Raw genomic sequence first — 19,783 nt, 5'->3', positions numbered from 1 at the left:
AAATTACAAACTTCGTTTCTGTTTACTTCATCTAACATAGTTCTAGCTACAATGAATGAATCACCAACAATATTTACCATATCCTTGACAGGATAAATATATGATGGCCTTTAATCACCTCTACTTTCTTTGATTCTGGAGCATGCCGAAGAAACTTGAGAGCTATTTCCGGTAATTTCATTGCTATACAGTAAGAGCAAAACCGAGATGCTCGCTTACTATTGGTCACATGCTGAGATATGAACTTTAAAATTTCCTTCTCATCTTCAATGACATTTCTGGGAAAACATGTTGTTCCAGGTAATCTGGATTGACAATGTGGGCAAACTCTTTGTGATAAAGCCATTGACATTTTAATGTTCTGGTGATATACACGCTGTCTCCGCACTTGAGGGTCTCGATAATGTAGTCTATCTTTTTTTTCTTGTTTGCCAAGTCTATTTTAAACAGTCTGTCAATGTCAGTCTTCTCATTTTGTAATTTGACTTTATCAAACGACACACCATTTGTTACTGCTTGATTCACTTTAGTGTTCAGTTCCCGATGTCTCTCGTTTAGACTGTTTCCAGTCAATATAATCATGTTGATGGATCTGAAAATAAAGGTAATTTCATCAATGTTCAATTCATCTATTAGCTGCATACTTCGATTGTAGAAGTAGATTGTAACAATTTTAGGTTCAAGTCTCAACCAGGCAATTAAAATTTGTATGTAAATTGCCCAGGATTAAATTTAGCATCTGATATGGTAATCTGCCCGCCTACAATCAGGTCATCTGATCAACATAACAGGATTATTTGCACTAAGTGCAGTTCTGCTTATTTTAAAGATAAAATCTGTGAACTTATATTGTAAACAACCTATCATCAATTTTAACTACTACATATTAACACTTGAAAGGCAATCACACACATCTAAACGTCCACCAATAACTTTTTGAGTAGAGCGCTTTAAAGTTTTGATTTTAATATGAAAATTCATAACAATTCAACTTTTTAGTTTATTAAAATTTTGTCTTATGTCATTAAAATTATCCTAGACCTACGAAATCTAGTTCAAGGTGTTTATATAATTTATTTTCGCTTAGATATGATTGCCTTCAAGTGTCGATATAATCACAGGTAATATCAGTTCCTTTACACAGAAAAATATTTGATAACATCTATACTATTATATAAAGCTGAAGAGTTTGTTTGTTTGTTTGAACACGCTAATCTCAGGAACTACCGGTCCAAACTGAAAAATTCTTTTTGCGTTGGATAGCCCTTTGTTCGTGGAGTGCTATAGGCTATATATCATCACGCTATACCTAATAGGAGCGGAGCAGTAATGGCTAATCTCAGGAACTACCGGTCCAAACTGAAAAAATCTTTTTGTGTTGGATAGCCCTTTGTTCGTGGAGTGCTATAGGCTATATATCATCACGCTATATTCAATAGGAGCGGAGCAGTAATGGCTAATTTCAGGAACTACCGATTCGAAGTGAAAAATTCTTTTGTGTTGAATACTCCTTTGTTTGTGGAGTGCTCAAAGTCATATATCATCGCGCTATGACCAATAGGAGCGGAGCAGTAATGGCTAATCTCAGGAACTACCAGTTTGAACTAGGGGTCGCAATACCGGACCATTTTTCAAAACCGGTATTTTCGGTATTGACCTAAAATAAATTCCGGTATTCCGGTATTTTCGGTATTTCCGGTATTCGAAAAAATATTAGAAAAATAGGAAATATACATTTAAGTTAGTAATTAAATGTCAAATTTGAAGACAACTTAGTGGTTAGTTAAAGGCTGAATGAAAAGAGATTATTTTCGTAAGCCAACGTTCATGCCGTTCTGATTTCTGAAAGCTGGCTCAACCCCACCTTCCTTCTACCCTTTAGAGGGGGGCTCTCTGGTTTCATTTTGATTAGAAATGATCGAGTTGACAGGAGAGGGGGCGGAGTCGCTATATATTTACGTAACGACCTGAAATATAAACCTGTAATATCTTCCTCTGCTTCTTATTCTGCTTATGCGAAATTGCTGTTTCTTGAGGTTTGGGTCAAGAGAGTGAAAACCTTACTAGGTGTTATTTAATGTCTCCCATCTCTTGATTATTTCTCCAGTCTGGAAACAGTTCTGGAATCTATAAGATCAGACTATGCTCATCACATCATCATGGGTGATTTAAATACTGATCTCCTTGCCAGCCACTCTTCCCGATCTCGTAAACTCTTTACTGTCCTTGATTCGGCTAAATTGCATGTCCTACCACTGCAAGCCACCCACCATAATATGGATGGTCAGGTCACTTGGCTTGGCATTATTGTCACCTCTGCTCTTTCCCCTGTTTTCTCCTACGGTCAAGTTCCCGCACCTGGCTTCTCTCACCATGATGTCATCTACATGTCTTACGCCCTAAAACCTACCAAGTTCCCTTTAAAATATTGCACTTGCGTAGTTTTGGTCGCATTGATGCGGATAAGCTGAAAGAAGACGCTGCTCACTTTAACTGGGATCACCTATTAGCAGCCACCTCTGTTGATGATAAAGTCGCAATTTTAACCGCGCTGTCTCTTCACTCTTTGATACCCATGCCCCTTTAAAGAAAATTAAATTAAAACGTCCTCCTGCACAATGGACTACACATGGGGTTAGGATGGCGATGAGACGAAGGGATCGTTCGGAGGAGAACTGATGCCTTTAAGGCTGCAAGGAATCGGTGTAACCAGATGGTACGTAATGCTAAACGTCGACATATTCTCAGTAATATTTCTTCTTCCTCGCCAGCCAGTATCTGGAGATTCCTCGGAACTCTAGGTATTGGCAAAGTTAAAACATAAATCTCCACGGTGCGACTATAGGTTTGGATGACATTAATAAACATTTCATATCTGTTACCATGATTGATCACCAAACTAGGCGTCGTACCATGGATTTCTTAGCGGGTCTATCCAGGCCTAACATTAATACTTTTCATTTTTCTTCTGTGCCGTTGGTGAAATTAGAAAAGTCATCCTGTCCATTAAATCCAATGCCACTGGTTGTGACAACATTAGTCGTCGGGTTGTGTTTTCACTAGTGATGGAAGGAATGATAGTGATATAGATAGACGTGTGAGTGCAGGGAATCGGGTGAATGGGGCGCTGCACACTTTTATGGGTAGCTGCAAAGTGTCCAAAAAGGCACGACTGGCTGTCTATAGAGGAGTGTTATTGCCCACTCTGATGTATGGTAGTGAAAGTTGGGTATGGCAGAAAAAGCATGAAAGTAAAATTAAAGCAGTGGAAATGAGAGCGTTAAGAAGTATGTGTGGGGTGACTTTGATTGATAGAGTGCGGAATACTACGGTAGTGGATATGTGTGGAGTGACAGAGGATGTAGTTACAAAAATGGAGAAGGGTATGCTAAGGTGGTTTGGGCATTTGGAGAGGATGGATGATAAGAGACTGAAAAAGAGGGTTTATAAGGCGAATGTGGATGGAAGAGCCGGTAGGGGTCGACCGCACCGAACCTTCGAATGTCAAATATCTGACGTTCTCAGTAAAGGCCAGGTCAAAAGTACCCGGAACCGGAGGGAATTCATGAAAGGATTAATGAAGGTTGGGGAAGCGCGAGAAGTATGCCAGGACCGTGCAAAGTGGCAATCTATAGTCTCTGCCTACCCCTATGGGATAAAGGCGTGATACTATGTATGTATGTATGTAGTCGTCGCATGATAATCCCTATCCTGGACCAACTTATATCAATCATGTCCCAAATCATTAACGCCTCCCTCAGCACTGGTATCTTTGCGTCTTTGTAGCGGGGAGCTATTGCTATCCCTCTTCCTAAAATCCCTAACCCATCACTTGCTAAGCATATCCGTCCCATATCCATTCTTCCTTTTTTCTCGAATGTGCTCGAGGCATGTGCTCACAAGCAACTGTCTGAGCATGTGCCTACTGCCCACCTACTACTGTGCCCTCTCCAGACTGGCTTCAGGCCTGGCCCATAGCACTAATACTGCACTCCTCAAAGTGACTGGCGATATTAGGGCGGGCATGGAAGATTCTCCAACGCCTTCAATACAGTTAGTCACAACATTCTTCTTGCAAATCTCTCCCACTTTATGATCTCGCCCACGGCACTGAATTGGTTCTCGTCATATCTTCAGGGACGCCAACAGTTGGTGCGCCTAGACGATTCCTCGTCTAGCTGGCGCGATATAGACTGTGGCGTCCCTCAAGGCGGCATAATCTCCCCATTATTGTTCTCTATCTTCATAAAGCTCTTAACACAAAATCTTCAATGTGCGTACCATCCGTGTGCTGATGATTTGCAAATTTATTCTCAGGAGCAAGTCGATTGTGTGTCCGCAGCTGTAGATAGGGTAAATAAGGACAATTTCGGCCTTTCGGTAAACCCCACGAAATTGCCATGAAATACCAGGCCGTTATTGTAGGCAGCTCAAGGCTTTTAAACATGTTGCATTTTACATCTATTCCCCCTGTTATGTTTCTCAGCATTTTTTATCTTACAGCTTGCTGTTTATTCAGCTCTGTTAATTTGACAGCCAACTAGATTCAAGTTGTATCACAATATTAGCCAATCACAACGGCCCTACGTCTACGCACTGCGAAGGCTGCCATGTCGTCAGCACTGAGAAACACACTTGTTATCACAGCAATGCTCCGTCCTTAGATAAATAACTTCTATGAATAATGAGGATAGACTTTAAAGAACAAAACATATTTCTAATAAGTTCTAATGAAAATAACAATTAAAAGTTAACACCGCTATGCTTAGAACAAAACAAAAGTAGCAATATAGGCATAAGCCATGTATTTTGCTCGCTTTTTATAGAATATACGCCTATATAAATGAATGAAATTGCAAGCAGCTTAAATTTTTGCGATTTAAAACTCGAGAAATTAAGAATTATACACACATTTTGTACTGAATTTTATTTTTATAAAATACCGAAAATCCCGGTATTTGTAAAATCAATACCGGTATTTTGAAGTTCTTAATTTGGTCCGGTATTCCGGTATTTTCGAAATCCGGGATACCGGTTTGCGACCCCTAGTTTGAACTGAAAAATTCGTTTTGTGTTGGATAGCCCTTTATTTGTGGAGTACTATAGGCTGTATATCATCACGCTATGACCAATAGGAGCGGAGCAGTAATGAAACATGTTGCAAAAACGGGGACAATTTATTAGTTTTGAGAGCTTCCGTTGCGTGCGCTGCGTAAACGGTTAGAGTTATGCAACAATGATGTATGACGGGATTGTTCCTCTTAAAAAGTTCTAAAAATATATTACAAAACAAAGTCCTCCACTGCATCTGTCTGCCTGAACGTGTTAAACTCAAAAACTACCCAACGTATTAAGATGAAATTTGGTATGGAGACAGTTTGAGACCCTGGGAAGAACATAGGCTCCCGGGAAACTACTACTTTTATAACGGAACACTTTAGCCTGAAAACTTTATAACGCGGGCGGAGCCGCGGGCAAAAGCTTGTATTTAATAAAATTATTTTAAGTACATAATTTTGGCAACATGATTTATCATTTTTATAGTATATAGTTACCAATGGCGAAGGGTGAAAATTTTCAAAAGGGAACCCGGCGAAATATTTCTACTCTACAGTTAACATAATATAATACGCTGTTCACAATAAATTAAAATCAGTAAAATATCTTTGAATCCTTAATAATTTCCTTCTAGCATAAAAATTAGGTCTAGTCTGTAAATTTACAAAATAATCATATATTTTGAACATAGGTACCTAAAAGAGTCCAACAAGAATTAATAACGCACAAACACTAATTATACATTCGAAATAATTAAAAATATTTCGTGCCAATAGCTCAACATGAAGCCGCAAATTCTCGGGTTGCCCTGAAGTACACAGACACCCATGCACACATATATTTTTACGTCACTTCTAAAAGATTAGACAAAGACACCGCGCTGCGTGTGAAAGAGGCAACAATATCGCGAAGGAAGCTATATCATATCTTAATGAAATGTAATTTTTGAAAGACGACCACCCGATCATGTTGTGTTTGCCTGTTCAATATCACTATTTTTTTCTTTTCTCATGATTGAAAACTATGATTGTAAATGTAGGCGAATGCACGCTGTACGCCGTTATTTAAGTATGAATCTATGTTCTCTTTTATTTGCTATCGATAATTTTATTTTATGCCGCTCCAGGTTTAGTCGATTGATTTCATCTTATCCCATGTTAACGGTGATGTGCGTGCATTAGCTTATATAACTATTGTGACTATGTACAAGAAAGACTTGGAAAAAATACAAAAGAAGTACTGAACAATTGATGACAAAAAGAAAGCCCGGAGTTTCTTTCTGCCTTTCTTCTTCGGGTAGTCATCACTTAGGTAGCTAGTGAAAGGCTGGTAGGTTAGCTAGGTTAGGGCTCATGTCCTCGCCGGTGAGGATCGCGACGCGTTACCCTTCTATTTCCACCTACTTGCCAGCCCGAGCTGGTTACTTCGGTTTGTACCTAGTCTTTTGTATAAACTTTATCCCTAATTTAAAATCTCCATAGTTATATAAGTGATTTTAATAGTTGTTTAGAAATAATAATTATTCTTATTCTTTGTTTTGACGTATCATAAGTGCAACTTTGTTCGCCTACGTGATAAATAAAGTATTTTATTTATTTATTTATTTTATTTTATGCGTTCACTTCGAACACTATAAGGCGCAAGCACTGCGTGCGAGTTACGATTTAACGAATTGATATAAAAAACAAATATCATTGAAGTATTGATTTAATTTAATAATTATAAGATGGCTTGTTTGAATTTACTATTGTTATTCTAGTTATATTGTTATGTTTTTGTTTTATTATTTTTAATTAATTTACAAAAGGTAACCCGGTAGGAATCGGCTTGTATTGACGCTTCGCCACTGATAGTTACTGGATATAGAATTACACATGCCTAACCCAACTTTGTCCCGCTGCCCACATCTATGCCTACACTTTAATCTAAAGTAATAAACTTTAATACTATAATAAAAATGTAAAAAAATGTAACTACCAATTGTTTTACTAATAAGATTGAACTTTTTATATTATAGATAGCAATTTGAGTATCCAATATAGATAATACACTGTAATTTGTGATAACAAATGAGATAGATAACATTGGTAAAGTTTTGTGACATTATTTTATTTTTCATTGTCATTTGTAGGGACAATAAATGGCTACATTTTAAGCTATATTATAAACTAATCTTAATCTAAATGTATATAAGAACACATAACCCATACCATAATACACATATTGACATAATATAGAATTAAGAATGCAATTATGAACAGACAACAAGCTATTATGAAGTTATCTCGGACAATTTGAGAATAATATATTTTTTTTAAAACATGGAAGCAATTTTGAATAAGTACTTATATTATTGATTTAACAAAATAATTTGGTGTGAAACATTTTCAGTTATCTTCATACAGATAGAATTTCGAATAAATTAAAAAAGTATTTGGAGAATTGATAGATATATAAATGTTTATCACAGATAGCGGCTGATATGGATATGTGTGGACATACTTAATAAGTCACAAATGAATATTGTCTCTTCAACATATGATTTAATTATTGTTGTGTTACGTAATTAAAAGTTCAAAGTATACATTACCACATCAAAATTCATTAGAAACTGCACTTATTAAAAACACAAGTCACAATCATATTTGGGAAAATTCCTTAACCAGTGCCAAATATAATCGACTTATTAAATAACTATGTGAATTTAATCTCAAGATTAAACCTGAAATTACATAGTGACTACTAAAATAAGCACTGAACAATATGAAAACCACCATATACATTTTGGTGTTGGGAAGGGGGCGCAAGTAGGTGCACAGGCACCACTGTGTCCAGGAATAAATAGCTGAATAAATCTGCAACTTTGGGAACTAACAACCACAGAGGCATTTTAAAAGCCGGCACAATTTGAATTTGAAAAAAATACTTTATTAATAATAATAATAATAATATCAGCCCTGTATTATATACTTGCCCACTGCTGAGCACGGGCCCCCTCTACTACTGAGAGGAACTAGGCCTTAGTCCACCACGCTGGCCTAGTGTGGATTGGTAGACGTCACATACCTTCAAATTCCTATAGAGAACTTCTCAGATGTGCGCAGGTTTCCTCACGATGTTTTCCTTCACTGTTAAAGCGAACAATAAATTCACAAAGAATACACACATGATTTTAGAAAAGTCAGAGGTGTGTGCCCTTGTGATTTGAACCTGCAGACATTCGTCTCGGCAGTCCTTTCCACACCCAACTAGGCCATTGCCGCTTCGCAATACCTCTTTATGATAACAATGATTTAAATTGTACATTGCAATTATTTTCTTAATATGATTGTGGTATTTAAATATAAATACCTATCTGAGTATCCAGTATAGATAATACACAAAGGAAAAGTGCTATCACTAGAGATAACAAATGAAATAGATTACATCATTAAAGTTTTATATTTTATTTTATTTGTAAGGATGATAAACAGTCATATGTTAAGGTATATTATATTCTTTTCTTCATCTAAATGTATATAAGAACACATAATCCACACCATTACCCACATATCATCATAATATAGTAGAAATAAGAATACAACTATGAACAGACTATGATACTATATATAAGCAAAAAAATTAGGAAGTGAAACATTTTTAGTTATCTTTAAACAGATAGAATATCAAATTATAAAAAAAGTATATGGAGAATTGGTAGATATATAAATGTTTATCAGATAGCTGCCAATATGGATATAATATATCCATATCAGCATGAATATACTGGACTATGCCATTAAAATTATGTAGCAATTATGGAGGAACCCTACATTGACACCAAAACACTTCACCTATAATTTCACCATGTTTATAAGCACTATTTAATTGCTCACATGATGAACACACATAGGTGCTTCATTGCATTTCGATGCATTTTATTTCACTGTCATGTTGCTGCTACAAACCGGCACATTATTTGTTTAAAGTAGTTATAGAATCGAAACAGAATGAGTGACTCAGTCAAATTTTATGGGTGACCTCACGCAGTGGCTAGGCAAAAATATGTTATATTATTATGCTAACAAGATAAAATTTACCGAGACACCATAGTCTGTAATATATTATAATATAAATTAATTACCTTAATTACATTTATTTTAGTAGAAATAATTATAACCGGCAACTTTCTGTATTCACCAAAGCAGTATTGTAATGCTCTTCGAGTACAACTGTTAAACTGACTTAAGAATTCTTCTTCTTTTATATTATGGCTGCCACCGTTTATTACCGGTGATTTTACACAAAGCGACGTAAGTATATGTATTTATAAACTATTTAAATAGTCATCAGCAGACCCCAATCAACTAGAATGGTAATTGCAATTATTAGTAATTGGTAATTATTGACGTCTGACCAATGATTAAAGAGTATATATTTAGTCATTGCGTCTAACTGACACTCAGCTGACACTGACATACATATTTTTTTTAAATGATTACGGCTCTGGAAACAAGTCCATTAAGCCCGTCTTCCATATAATATAATTTTGTACAATGTAGCCTACTCTATTTCTGTGTGACTGCATAAATGGATTATTTATCCGTGAAAACATTTTATCTAATCATCCATCCTGCCTACCAGTCGCGGTATTTTTCTTAAAACAATAATAAATATGATTATTTAGTTATGGTATAGGTTTTTATTTGTTTTGCTTTATCTGGGTAATCAGTATAGTAAAGAATTTAAATTCACGTCTAGTTAGTGATTAGTTCTCGCAGTTGAGAAAAATGTAAAAATAATTAATAATCATGGATATTTCTGCCTTTAAAATTTCGTCATATTAAATTTTAAAGGCCGAAATATCCATGATTATTAATTATTTTACGTTTTTCTTTCAACTGCGAGAACTAATCACTAACTAGACGTGAATTTAAATTCTTTACTTGCCAATACTTGTTTAGTTACCCAGATTAAAGCCGAAACAAAATGTATGAAAATGGACCTTGAGCTACCACCTTAAAAGCATTTTAGGCTCATCGCACAGTTGTAAATGCGTGCAATGTAGTACACAGCATACATGCCCGGCGTTACCGTCAGGCCATAGCTACTCGCAACGCGAATTGCGATGCAATTTGCGGCGCAGCAAGCGGCGGGCAACGATATATATATATATTATTACACGATTTGTTCAATGGTGCGTGTTTTTTTATAAGTGATTGTTACACATTGAAATAAAACAGATTTTGCGGATTTATATTTCTTTCAGATTACGCAATGTATTAAAATGCCGTAACATTAAAATCCCAATACACTGAAAACTCTAATTGGTCTCTGCTGGAAACCGGTTCATGCTGACCGCATTTCCATATCTATATATATAAAAATGAATTGCTGTTCGTTAGTCTCGCTAAAACTCGAGAACGGCTGAACGGATTTATCTTATCTTGGTCTTGAATTATTCGTGGAGGTCTAGGGAAGGTTTAAAAAGTGAGAAAAATTCGAATAATTGCCGGGAAAATCCTCAAAACAGCATTTTTCTATTTCCCATACAAACGTTTTCTAACTAATACGTAGAGTCAATTTGAGCTTTATTGCTATTGTATAAAGTTCACTGTTGTCTAAGCAATGTAGGTGTGTTCCTAACATCAAAGCAGTGTGCGTTGGAGCACAGAATATAATAATGTAATGTCGCGTTCTGAAACTTAACAAAAGTAATATCGCGGACCCGACTAAATTGAACAGTCACAAAATTTAATATATCATTAGTTATTTGGTTGGCTTCACGATATTATTTCTGTTTTCGTTATGGACAATTTTTGAGCTACTTTTGCATATCTATACTTATAATAAATCTGTAGAGAGGTCAATTCTGTACATGAAATATACTCATATTTCCAAAATAAGTGGGGGTGATTAGGGATCGATACTGATGCCAAAAATGCAATTAGTAAAATTTTTGTCTGTCTGTCTGTATAACCGTTATAGAAACAAAAACTACTCGACGGATTTTAACTTAACTTGGTACAATTATTTTTCATACTCCTGAGCTGCTTATAGTATACTTTTCATCACGCTACAATTAATAGGAGCATAGCAGTGATGGAAAATATTGGGAAAACGGGAGAAGTTACTCCATTTTTTAAGCTTCCGTCATTTCGTGTGCAACCTTAATGGTTAAAAGTTCCTTCGATTTCACCAGGATCCCATCATCAGACCCTGACCGGACAATCGGACCACCTGCATACCACCATAAATTAAAAACATCCCGACAAATTGAGCACCTTCTCCATTTTTGAAACCCGAAATCCACGCGGGCGAAGCTGCGGGCGGAAGCTAGTATATTATAATTCCCTTTGTGCTGACTGCCTGGCAAGTGAGTTAATTTTTTAATTTATTTATTACGGCTCTGGAACCTGGCAAGTGAGTGGGAGGTGATGTTGCCACAAACTGACAAATAAATTATTGTTGCCAAATATATTATTCTCTGTGGGTCCTCATTTGCCGAAATCCGTAAAAATCTTATTAAGAAATGGAAACTTTGGTTTTCTGAGCTTTGGCTCATAATTTATAAAATGCAATTCATACAAAAACAATACCTATAAAATGTATTAAAATGTATTTATTTTATTTTCGCAGAAAATACTAAAATTTGGCTTTTATATATGTATTACCTTTGCCTACAGAATATATGGAAAAATTCAATGGCAGCCATATTTGCTAGGAAATGGCGGCTGTTTTCTTGGGAAATGTATTTCCGTGTTAATTATTTTTTATCGTATTTTTAGTTCCAACATATGTACTATAGACAATAATTCACAAATGATATGGGTTGTAGTTACAGTTCACAACAAATATATAGTGGTAGTAGGAAATAAATGGTCTGTATACAACTGTCTTGACTGCCCGCTATAAACGCGGCTCTTCACCGCGTTTATTTCTCAGCAAGTCACATTTGTGCCGTATTTGTGAGATCAAAATACACAAAATTTCCACCGGTATTTATGATATATGTGTCAAGTGAGTGATCATACGTATAGTTAGTGTGGAAAGTAATATGTACCAGTAGGAATAAAAATCCATAACAATGGGTGAAACTGAAGAATTCAACACATTGACGTTCGAAAAGAAATTAATGCAGCTGAAGGACACACAGGAGAGCATTCAGTCGTTGTCTTCATGGTGCTTACGGCAGAGAACCCACCACAAAAAAATTGTGTCAAGTTGGTTGAATGTATTGAAAAGGGTGAAGGTTGAACAGAGGCTGGTGTTGTTTTACCTGGCTAACGATGTTATACAGTACAGTAAGAGAAAAACTACGAATTTGTAGAGAGCTGGGGACTTAATCTGCAGAAGGCTACACCTTTGGTCAGGTTAGTTATACAACTAAAATTAAAGTTTGTGTATCCACACAACAATTTTTTATAACCATACGAAATGTAATTGATTTTGTAAAAGACGATGGATTTCCACAATTTCAAATCTTGGCGAAGCTTTGTGTATAAAAGTGAGTATAAATTAGAGTGTTTACTGGAAACGGAACATCCAAGCATTCACCGTTTTTATATGTTATTGAATTGCACTTCGAAAACGACACTCAATATTTTATTACAAACTTAACTTAAAAATCACAATGCACATTCAGACAACATTTTATCAAGCAAAGGCCTGAGCGTGGTTGACATCCACAAAACACAGGCCAGGCAGCATATGGGACCTGTAATCAGACATTACAGCTAAGATAGATGCAAAATAAAAAAAAACATGTTAATGTAGATTGAATGCACCTTGATGATTATTATACACCCAGGGTGGAAATTATTTTGAAAACAAAACTTTAATGCTGTACCATTCATGGGAACATTACATTATAATGCTCTAGTCTATAGTCATCTTTACACTGACATAGAATGTTATACTATAGTATTCATATTGTTATGAATACAAAAAATCCTTAAAGGTAAAAAATAATCTGTCCTGAGGTTATATTAATTCTGCATTTTTATATTACAGAGATGATAAAGTAAGACCAAAAATCCCACGCATATTTAAAATATGGGAACAACGCTCAGTCTATGATGATGAATTTTTGTCTGACTTGACGGGTCTGCTGAGTGCAGGAGCCACTAAGAAGGCTGATGATGATAGCGCTTGATTTTCAGGTATAGAACTATAAAACCATGATAAAATCTGAAAAATAGTTTAATTTAAATGTCTAACATTTGTGTAAACATAAAAAATCATTAGGTATAAAACTTTCAACACCTAAGTAATTTATGCATTACTATTGGCTCCACCTGGGCAAATAACTTTAGTCTGGGAGCCGCTTCATATTGTCCTGGCATAAAATGTAGCCTATTCTTTAACTTAAACCTCTAGCAATACATTGGTGAATGTTGCATTCATTTTTGTGCAGTAGTTTTTATGTGATGTATAAACAAACATACAGACCTACATAAATTTTGATAGTGCCATTTTGCTCTAAGACTTCACATATTACTATTGTTTCAATTGTATATAATGCACAGATATCATCCTGTTATAATTTAACTAGCTTAAGCTTGCGTCTCTACCCTTGTGCAAAAGTTTTGTGGAATAATAGTTCCTATGTATATGACATTATTTATAACAGAACATTATTTCCGATGAACTTTCAAGTTAAAATCCTATTGGATATACCTTGTGTCACAACATGTAAAATACCTGACACTCTATTGTCACATAAGCAAGTTTTAAACCATTTCGAATGAGTGCTGATAATAGTTTGCGGTAACAGGTACACACACCAAGACTGTGCTGCGTCAATCTAGTACGCAGACTCAAGTGGTAGCATCCGCGAACGGGTATATAATTTTCACCAGATAGAAAATAGCTTATGTCCTTGTCCAAAAAAAAGTTGCAAAAAACGGGCACTCTGATTGATAAAACCAGTTCTAGATAACATTTTACATGCCATATTTCTTTTTGTAAAGTATGGCGCATTAACCATCAAAGTTTTGCTTTTCTTAGCCTATAGCCTTCCTCGATATATAGGCTATCCAGTATTTAACACTAAAAGAATTTTTCAATTGTAACCAATACTTCCTGAGATTATTGTTAAATAGCTGAAAAGTTTGGTATACTTATACACACTTCTCAGTTTTGTATAACACTTTAAAATATGTATTCGTGAAAACTTTGCACATGGGCAGAGTATAAAGCAAATGATAGGACATAATAATAGGTAAAAAAGTAATGACAAATGTTTACTTTTCAGCCACAACAACTAGTGAACAAGATTAAACAATGTGCAGTATTAGAAGCGGATACTGATATGAGACTGAAATGCATTCATGATAGCCATTTGCAATTGTCCGACGCTGATGAGTTGTGTGCGAGTTTGAAAGGTGAGTGTAATTTGTTTTTTAGGTCATTAAGGGACCGTTCAAGTATTACGTAACGCAATTCGGGGGGGGGGGGGGGGGCTTGTAAAACTTTATGATGCCGTACAGGGGCGGCAAAGGGTCTCCTACAAAGCGTTGTGTAACATTGTTTTTTATATAAAACAATAACAAAGGTATTTTAGCGAATTTCCAGTATTTTGTATAAAATAATTGTGAATATTTAAAAAAAAATCACTTGAAAGTTACATAACTTTTGGACGGTGGGCGGGGGCGTACAGGAAAACGTTACGGCGCGTTTAGATGGGGGGTGGGGGTCACTAAAATCTTCAAGAACTGCGTTATATAATACTTTAACCTTCAGTCAAAAATACCAGAAATACCAGAGTATAAAATAAACTAAAATGGTCTTAGGTCAGGTAGTGGTTCAAATCTCCTTAGCATTTGACGTTTTGAAAAGAGATGTGTAGTATAGTAAACGAAATTACTAAATAACTATAGTATATATACAACCTTAGCCCGATTAAATAAAAGCAGATATTTATAAATAAAATAAAGAAATAGCAATCAGCAGTTTATCTACATTGAAAAAAGTTATAAAAAAGATTAGAAAAGAAACTAAAGAAGAGTAATATCACAAATCAGCAATTTTAGATTAATATCTGTATACTAGCTGTGCCCGCGGCTTCGCCCGTGGAAATTGTAGTGTACTATTAACCTCAACTTTCATCAAGAATTGCACGATCTTTTAGTAAAAACTGTACAAAAATCTGTTGAGAAAATTGATCACATACAGACAGCTTTTGAGGACTTTGTTTTAAATATGTATAGATAGATATTGAGTGAAATGTTTGCTATACATACATACAATACATGTGATTTAAATATACTATTATATTCCGCAGACAGAAGTCATAAAGATGATGTTGCTGAACGAGGCACGTGAGGTACGTTGCAGGAGATAGTGGCCAGGGAAGGTTGCATTGCTGACCTCTGCTACCCAATACTACTCCACACAGAGGGCGAGGTCAAAGTTGTCGCTTATGTAAGTCACAATAGGTTATTAATACAAAAGTATTTTTCGGATTCTATTTTATTAATTTTATTTTACACAAAACAGGTTACAAACTTTATGCTACAAATGAGGTTTCTTAACACAATTATAACCCAAAGCTTGTGTTTCACAACTACAAGTGAGTGATATAACTAAGTAATAATGATAAAGGAAAAGAGAAAGTGGTACTTAACATTACTAGAAAAAATAATATAAAATATACAGAATTTGACTCAATCAAATTGACTCGTTTCCTATCGGCCGCTTTAATACATTTGCTGCGGCGCCCAACTAACTAGTGCCACACTGTTGTCCCACGCTGGCGTGTGGAGGCGCGATGCGTGAGTGGGACAGCCTTAGATATGTACACATCAGCTCGACGCACGCGCGTTCAAAAACACATGTCGTGTCGCAGGCAACATGGAACTAAATAATTTTTGGACTTAATCTTCGATCCGTTTCTAAGGATAAACGAATTAAAGCAAGAAGTCATTCATTAGCTTGCAAAAAATAAAGGTTACTCTGGTTAGTCCATTTTAGTGGTGGTTCGAAACAAGCGATTTGGACTGTTTAATGAAATCGGCGGTATATGTCTGTTATTTGAGTGCCTCGAAGGCGTAGTTGCGGTGCGCGGTATGACTACTGCGCTGCGGCTTACCCTGAACTCGGGCGTCGTGAAACTGGATTTTTCTACCAACCGAGTCTGGAATTTGTGCTGATAAGGCGATATCGCCCCTGACATTATGGAATGAAAAGTACGTGCTTCTACTATATGTTTATAAGGAAACAGATTAATCAATATGCTATAGTTTGATGAGCCAAAATATTGGGTTTTTTCACCACATGGTATAAGATTTATAGAGGAAGCCCATGCTCAGCTCAGCAGGATGGGAACACACCACTGGTATAATCTTTTACTATAGTAATTTCTGTGTATTTTGGTACTAAATTTATTCAATACACTAATTTTCCAGTATTGCCTTACGTAGATATACGATAGACGGGAATAGACATCCCACAAATAGACTGGATCTGTGAAACTGTGCCTTATGTCCAGGCGTATAAGAACTTCGGCGCGCGTGTCCGTTCACTCAAACGCAAGCTGGACGAGCTGATCCCGTCGTTGCCGCACGCGGCGCTGTCGCGCGCCGCAGCGTCGAGGGACGTGCTTCCTCGCCTGGACCTGACGAAGACCTCGACCTGCCAGCTAATGATAATGATGATGATGATGGTGATTGTACGTAATACTTTATGTCAAATGTTACGTTACACGCTCGCGTTACATGTTACACTGTAGTCTGACCAGAAAAAGAAAAGAAGAAAAATAATCTCGTTATGCTGTTAAATATGGAACTAATTTCCTATAACTAGCTTTCACACTCAATGCACGCCCGTACGAATATCTTGCTACACAGTTCACATTGAACGCTTGATATTGAAGTGAACCAACTCATAATAAGGAGTGGTCTACTAGTGGTAGGTCTCTCATATGTTAGAGGCCGTCTAGGTAGGTACCATCGCAAATTCTATTTCTGTTGATAAGCAGCAGTATGTAATCACTTTTGTATTCCGGTTTGAAGGGCATTGTAGCCAGTGTAACTACTGAACATAATTAAACTTAACATGTCATGTTTCAAAATGGCGAGCGCAGTAGAATACCGAACAATACTTTGTAATTCAAGGTGTTGGATGGTGTTTCTACTGTTTATGGGCGGTCGTATCGCTCACCATCAGGCGAATGGCAAGCTGGTCTCGTCATTCTAAGCAATAAAAAAATAAGGCAAAAATTTGTTATACACCTATTTTAACGATATGTTCGCCGGAAATTGTGGATACTTGTTTAATTATGTTGTACTTTACAGTGGCTTACAACATCGATCAAACATTTAACTCGACATTGGGAGCTGACGGATCGCTATACAATTTGGGGCTGTCATCGTTTCTCATGTCCGAGAACCCTATGGCATTGTTCACTGAAGCAGTCGAGAACGGCAATAATGGTGAGTTAATTTCATTCAGTGTATTCTGTAAGTTTGGGACAATATGGTACAAATTATAAGGTTCATTACAGAGGAAAAAATATTAACTGAAATTGATGTAAATAGGTACTATTGATAGCTAAAAAAAAACAAAGATACGTACTGAAAATATTTTATATAGTTATGTTGAAATAATATTGAAAAGAAATAAAGGTGCTCTAAACAAAAACGTAATAGTAATTACCGATATTGAAAGCTTGATTTGAAATCTTAGATTTGGTATGGAATATAAGTTTCTTATTGCATGCACGGTAAAGTGAACACAATGCATCTGATGGTACGTAGAGTGTGGTCCAATAGAATGTCGACTGACGAGAGATGATCAAACGGCAGTCGACACAATTATGCCGGCCTGATCGAACCGGATATACACACGCTGATCCCGGAATGCGACACACTTACGCGGGCCAATATGGCGGGTTTTTACACCTTGTGTACGGTGGTCGCTATCCGGAGTGTAATATAGCACTTATTGTCTAGTGTTACTGGCTGATGTTTTTGCACATGTTTAGTCTCTGAATTTTTTTTATTTTAAAATATAGCAGATGGCTCATGCAAAGCGGCTTAATTCATGTTTGGTAGACAATGCCAATGTAATTTTTTATTAAATGGCACTTACAATGTATCTCAAATTCTATTCACATTAATATTTTTTATAATTATGAAAATGAACAGAATCATTGGCTTGTCATGTACAATGTTGTTTTACAGCAAACAAAATAGAGGTAATCAACTCAAGGCCAAGTGAAAAGCAAGACTTTAACATAACCGAATTCCTGAAAAATTTAATACCCTTTGACAATAATACAGCCGCGGACAATATTTCAGGTAAAACAAATAAACCCGGGTAATTGTGCAGTATCGCTTGCAAAGTACATTAGATATTGGTTTTGAGTTTTTTTCGTATTTTTCGCGTTTTTTCTTTGCTTTATTGTTTTTTTTACACTTGGCATTGTATTATACCTTTTATTTTTAATTTAGAATTTGCTTGGCATAGTTAAATTGGCTAAATCCATATTGAATGATAAGAAATTTAAACATGTATTTTGACGTTGTTTGTGTGTTCTTAGCGCCGGTTATATTAAAAAAAACAATTTTTATAGCTATAAGCTGCAGTGCTATAAATGAAATTTTGTTGGATTTGAAAAATAGTAGTTTTGTAGGAGAGTTTCGGTATTCTTTTTTGGATGTGTTCGAATCTTGTGTTGTGCAAGAACCCTTGGTGTTCAGTAACTATTGCACCTTTGAACGTGGTGGGTGTTTCAATCGAATGGGGTAAAACACTAGAAGCAATTGCCCAATCAATGGCAGGTATCTAAAATTGAAGTATTTTTAATCGAAATATATCGATTTTTTTAAAATGGGAATATGTGAAAAAATATAAGTGCTACAGATACAAGTTGCATATAATTGAAGAGCATAAAAAATACTATTTTCTGGTGTATAAATTAACAATTATGGATCGCAAGTGTGTCAGCAGATTGATAATTTATGAAATTTGGATTGCCACACATAAAATGCATAAATTAATCTCTAAAACCAATACAAAACCGAAAATTGTCATTAACTAATATAGAGAGATAACAGAGGTCTTGAGAAAACAAGGAAACACGAAAATCGATTAAACGAGACTGTTAGGTATGCAATACGGGACACGAGTGAAACAAACGCTGGCTCGTACCGGACTAATTTATTAGCCCATCGACGAGGGCGTGTACGCAGCACGCTATACTTATAACTACATACATAAGAGACGATGTCCAGAGTGTGAGAGGACGGGGGAGGTCTACAACATCGCGAGGGTACAGGGCGCGTCGTCCCCGACTTCGAGACCCTTCGGTGCAGAATTCACGAAAATTTTGCAGTAGTAGCCCGACTTCTACTCTATACCAAGATATTCTTTTACAACAATGACTTCTACCTAATACGTAGCTTTTTCTTTTACAACTATTAACTACTAAAGTACAGTTCATAAATTGAATTCCCGTTCGGTAGGTGTCACAAATGGAGATCTGAAAAAGGCATATTTTTTTTTACATTTAGTCTATATTTTATAAAACCCTAAAACATGGACTGCGGCCCGCACACCTGTTGTGTATTAAAGGGTGCAACGTCAACGTCGTGGTATATGTCAAGCGTGATTATAATAAAGTTACAAGCATGACGGGGCACACGCTACAGTGATAAAATAAGCGCAACACTAATTTACAATTAAAATATACGCAACATTTGGTGTATCTGGTGCAAATCTTCCAAATTACGCCCGTGTGGGC

General features: G+C 36.0%; 1 long non-coding RNA gene and 1 pseudogene across 1 annotated transcript; one reads left to right on the top strand and one right to left on the bottom strand.

Moving 5' to 3' along the window:
* Nucleotides 1–257: 257 nt before the first annotated feature.
* LOC119192083 lies at nt 258–9,493 on the bottom strand. Its single transcript, XR_005113574.1, has 2 exons — nt 9,182–9,493; nt 258–592 (listed from the first exon to the last, which is right to left on the bottom strand). It is a non-coding gene; the product is annotated as an uncharacterized LOC119192083 (long non-coding RNA).
* A 2,332-nt stretch (nt 9,494–11,825) lies between these two features.
* LOC119192084 lies at nt 11,826–18,560 on the top strand (annotated as a pseudogene).
* The last annotated feature ends 1,223 nt before the right edge of the window (nt 18,561–19,783 follow it).

Source organism: Manduca sexta, unplaced genomic scaffold, assembly GCF_014839805.1.
Source record: "Manduca sexta isolate Smith_Timp_Sample1 unplaced genomic scaffold, JHU_Msex_v1.0 HiC_scaffold_234, whole genome shotgun sequence".
Lineage (NCBI taxonomy): Eukaryota > Metazoa > Arthropoda > Insecta > Lepidoptera > Sphingidae > Manduca > Manduca sexta.
This window is presented reverse-complemented; position numbering and strand designations above follow the sequence as displayed.